The 5,266-nt window shown below is 43.5% G+C and overlaps 1 non-coding gene across 1 annotated transcript; it reads left to right on the plus strand.

Annotated features, from left to right (window-relative positions):
• Nucleotides 1–4,663: 4,663 nt before the first annotated feature.
• On the plus strand, nt 4,664–4,765 carry LOC132653917 (U6 spliceosomal RNA). The gene has a single exon (XR_009591740.1). It is a non-coding gene; the product is annotated as a U6 spliceosomal RNA (small nuclear RNA).
• Nucleotides 4,766–5,266: the final 501 nt, after the last annotated feature.

The raw sequence follows: 5,266 nt of genomic DNA on the forward strand, positions 1-5,266 counted from the left end.
GTGCCCTGCTTTCTTGTCTGAAAAGCCAGGTCTTTTCAGTAACCCAGAGGAGAGTGGACAAAACCATCTAATGAGGAGTGGCAGCCAACTCACATTGAAAAAGAGCAGAAAGTCTTGTGAGCACTGGGGCACCCGTTGTTAGAAAACACAATCTACTCTTCTTGGTGGTGGTATTCAAATGTGTTAAAACTGCCCCAGCTGAGCTGATGCCCTCTCATGGTCATGTGGTAGTGTGGGAACAGGAAAGATCATCATCCCTCACTACATGTGGCAGGTGGGAGAGTTGGCCCATCCCTCACCTGGACAGTGCTAGAGAGCTGGTCCTGGTAGCATGGGTGCTGGAGAGCTGACAGTGACAGCATGAGAGCTGGCCCTGCCCCTCACCTGAACAAAGCAGGAGAGCTGGCACTGGTGGCTCAGTGAAAAGAGAGCTGGCAGGTTGAACAGCACAGCCACTCCCCAGGCTGAGATCCAAGGCATTGAAGATGACCCACCTCAATATCTACCTCATCTATGAGCTGCTGGAGCATGTGAAAGGGACAGTTCTGCAGAACCAAAGCTTCAGGATCTCCATGACACAGGGCAGTAGCAGAGTATCTGAGAGGAGTCCAGTAAGGATCCAATATTGATGTTGTAGCAGAAGCCAGAGGCCCCAAATCAGACCAGTGACTCACTGCAATGAATATTTGTAAGTAAAGCTGTTTGGGGAAAAGGTGCACTGTGGGGCATACTGTGCCACATGGCAGCTTCTACAGCAAGATGTTTTTGCTGTTGTTTTTAACGTAATTTTTATTTTTTGTTATTTTGTTTTATTTTTGTGGGTTTGGGGGGGGAGGTTGCAAGGACAGAGGATAGATATGGGGGTAGGGAGATAAGTGGGATTGGGGTGCGCGATGTGAAATTCACAACGAATCCATGAAAAATTTAACAACCTGCCCCAGCAGCACCGTGTGGTAGAGTTGATGGCCTACCCACTGGCCAAGGAAATGGCTTAATGTCATAACAGAATGGAGTCCCTGTGGCCCAAGGTCAAATTCTAGTCCTCCATAGGTCATTCCTTCCAGTTTTTATTTTCTTCAATATTTAAGATGGTGTTTGTGCCCATTTGGGTGGGATGTTGCAGAGATACAAACATTTTCCAAACCTTCTTCAGATGTTACCAAGTATCTTAGTTAGGGTTTTATTGCTGTGAAGAGACACCATGACCATGACAACTCTTATAAAGGAAAACATTTAATTGGGGCTGGCTTACAGTTCCAGAGGTTTAGTCCATTGTCATCATGGTGGGAAGCATGGCCACATACAGGCAGATATGGTGCTGGAGAAGGAGTTGAGAGTTCAACATCTTAATACTCAGCTATGAGGAGACTGTCACACTGGGTGTGGCTGGAGCATATGAGACTCCAGAGCCTTCCTCCACAGTGACACACTTCTTCCAACAAGGTCACACCTACTCCCACAAGACCACTCCTCCTAACAGTGCCACACCCTGTGGGCCAAGCATTCAAACACACGAGCCTGTGGGAGCTATACGTACTCACGCCATCACACTAAGGAAAGCTCACTTCCAACAGTTCTACCTTTAGTAACTTCACAAGCTCAGAACCTTCAGCTTTAGCAAGTAGCCAAAGGCATATCAATGCACTGAAATAAGCCTTGGGTGTGTGCTATGCAGAGAGCAGGAATCCTTGTGCATGCTGGCCACCTCCAGGCACTGCCCATTCTGTCTCTCCTTACCAATCATGACATAAATGTTTGAGTGGCCTAGGTTTTGGTTTGGTTTAGTTTTTACCACCAACCAAGGATTGAAATCAAACATCTTCAATTTTGTTTCTTCATTTCCTTTCCAAATGTGATGAAACTTTATCAGTGGAGCCAATTTGGACAACCTTAATATTGGAGATGCCTTACCCAAATGCTGGGATCAGATTTGAGACTTTAGATCAATGGCTCTCAACCTTTCTAATGCTGTAACCCTTTGATACAGTTTTTCCTGTTGTGGTAACCTCCCAGCCATAAAATTACTCCATTACTACTTCATAACTGTAATTTTGCTACGGTTATGAATCATAACCTGATATTCAGGATATTTATATGTGACCCTGTGGGTATCACATCCCACAGATTGAGAACCCCTGCCTTAGAGTATTTGCACAGATATCATGAAATATGTTAAGGGTGGGAGCCAAGCATAAACTATGTTTAAACATTGTTTTATTTACAACTCCATGGAGCTTGAAGGTAACTTTATATAGGATTTTTAGTTCAGACATGACACGGCAATGACCCATTGTGAGACCAGTGTGAAAATCTCCACCATGGCTTCATGTCATGGGCAAAACATTCTGAATTTTAGAATATTGTGGACTTTGTGTTTTCAATTTAAAGATGTTCCAGCTCCATAAAATGAAGATTCAAAAAAAAAAAAAAGTTCGGTATGAGTATATAACAGGGTTCTGTTTCAGTGTTGATTTTCTTTAAAATATGCTGAGATTTAATGATCAAATTTTTAAGAGAAATGAAAAGACATGGGGGAGTGCTTGCTGATGTGGCCTCTGCCTACAAGGTCAGGCATTCATTGTTCACAGGGCAGGTATTGTGCTGGGCTTTGAGACAATGAAGTTGCCCAGACAACTGTTACCCTCTCCATGGTTGAGAAAGAGGGAGATAGAAGAAAGCCTGGTAAAATGTGGCACAAGGCACGTTTGGGTTGTTCTTTGGACTGAAGGTAGCTGTGCTTCTATTGATGGGTCTAAGCCTCCGAACAGAGGAGGGCAGGACAAACAGAAACTTCACACTAAGCTGGCCACACTTAGGAGTCCACATTTACGGGTTCGGGTTGGCTGCTTGATGAATATGCCGTGTAAGAAGGCCGGAGAAGGAGAAGATCATGTGGCTAAAAGATTGGGGGACAGAGCATTAGAGATACCAAAGAAACACAGCACCCAGGCTCCTGCAGTGTTCTCTGCCACCAAATATCCTTCCTCTGCAATGGTTCTTGTGACATCAGTGGCCAGGAGAGGGACAACGTGGCAGAGAAGGAAGATAAGGTTGCTTGCTGGTGTTCAGTTGAAGTTGTACCACAGAAAAGTCTTAAAGCAGCCCTCAGAGATTCCATCTTTTCACTTACCTCGTTGGTAAATAGCATAATACATGAAGCTTCCAGGGTTAGAGAAGCCGAAGTATATTGCACCAGTAGAGACTGGCAAGGCATGTAGAAAGGCAACCGGAAATTGAGCTAGAATTCTACTGTTGGGAAATCTCTGGATTAGAGATTCGTTCAATTTTTTGCTCACATATAAATAATCTTGGATAGAGTACAAAACGACCATTAATATTGATGGCCTCCATGAAGAACTGTGCGGCTGGAAGACAGAAAGGAAGAGAAGAGAGGGATAGGGGACTTTGCTTACACCCTTTCATTCATTCCCTCTAAATTTTGAGCCACATAAAAGTGTTATTTATTTTTCCAAATTGAAAATAAAATGTGCCCGTGGCAGTTTAGTGTCCAAGTGGATTACATAGTAATGGGAAGAGGGACTGCCTCTGACATAATCTGATTGGCCTGCTCTTTGATCACCTCCCCCTGAGGGGGAGCAGCCTTACCAGGCCACAGAAGATGACAATGCAGCCACTCCTGATGAGATCTGATAGACTAAGATCAGAAGGAAGGAGAGGAGGACCTCCTCTATCAGTGGACTTGGGGAGGGGCATGTGTGAAGAAGGGGGAGGGAAGGTGGGATTGAAAGGGAAGGAGGGAGGGGCTTATGGGGGAATACAAAGTGAATAAAGTGTAATTAATTAAAAAAAAAGAAAGAAAATAACAATCAAATTTAAAACTCCAGAACCAGAATGTGACTACTGGTAAAAACAACCCAGCCATTTCCCAATATCTCCCCCACACACCCCAACTTGGTCCTGAGCTTATAAAGTGTCCTGTTTCTAACCTCCTTTTCACAAGACTGCATTTCAGCCTCAGGTTTCTGGCTCACACGAAAGATGAATAAGCCTGCATGACTGTTCTAGAGAAAAACTCCCTCGTGTGAACAAAGTCCCATGTGTAAGGAGTTCTCATGATGGAGAAACAATGGGAGCAATCAAAATGTCCACCAGTGGAAGACACATCAAATGAACCAGCTGTGTTGTTTTAGTCTCATTAATGACACAAACAAGTCACCTGGAAAGAGGGAGCCTAACTGAGGAATTGCCTCCATCAGATTGGCCTGTGGAAATACCTGTGGAGCATTAATTAATGATTAATGTGAGAAGTCCTAGCCCAGTGTAGGTGGTGCCAGCTCTGAGCAGGTGGTCCTGGGTTGTATAAAAAAGCCAGCTGAGCAAAGCATGGAGAGCAAGTCAGTGAGCAGTATTTCTCCATGACCTCAGTTCCTGCCTCGAGTTCTTGTGGCTTTCTTCAATGATGGATTATGAACCTTAAACTCAAATAAAGCCTTTCTTCCCCCTACATGTTGGCTTTGTCAGTGTCTTATCACAATAACAGAAAGGACACAAGCTCATTAGCACTATGCCCGACTAAGATAATTGGATCCCTTTTATATATGCAAACCTTGTGTCTGTTATTATACACAACACACATAAATACATTACAAATACAAATAGATAGCCTATATAAAATACATATAGTATAAGAATTGATTAATCGCACTTGCTTTGACAGTACAATACTAAAATTAGAATGATACAGAGATTAGCATGGTCCCTGCCTGAGGATGACAGGCAAATACGTGAATTGTTCCTTACTTTTGGAAACAACCTAGATGTCCCTCAACCAAAGAATGGATAAAGAAACTGTGGTACAGCCACACAATGGAATACTATTCAGCTATTAAAAATAAGAACATCATGAAATTTGCAGGCAAATGGATGGAGCTAGAAAAGATTATCCTGAGTGAGAAAACCCAGGCCCAGAAAGACATGTATGGTATATACTCACTCATAAGAGAATATTAGCTATACAATATGGGTTAACCATACTGCAATCCATAGGCCTAAATAAGTTAAGTAACAAGAAGGACCCTAGGGAAGATGCTTAATCTTCATTCAGAAGGGCAAATAGAATAGACACCAGAAGCAGATGAAGAGAGGAAACATGAGAGCCTTCCATAGCTGTCCTCTGAAAAACTCGATCCAGCAGAGGATTGAAGCAGATGGTGAGATTCACAGCCAAACTTTGGGCAGAGTGCAGGGAGTCTGACGGAAGAGTAGGGGAATAGAAGGACCTGGGGAGGACAGGAGCTCAACAAGA

This window comes from Meriones unguiculatus, chromosome 4 (genome assembly GCF_030254825.1).
Source record: "Meriones unguiculatus strain TT.TT164.6M chromosome 4, Bangor_MerUng_6.1, whole genome shotgun sequence".
Taxonomy (NCBI): Eukaryota; Metazoa; Chordata; class Mammalia; order Rodentia; family Muridae; genus Meriones; species Meriones unguiculatus.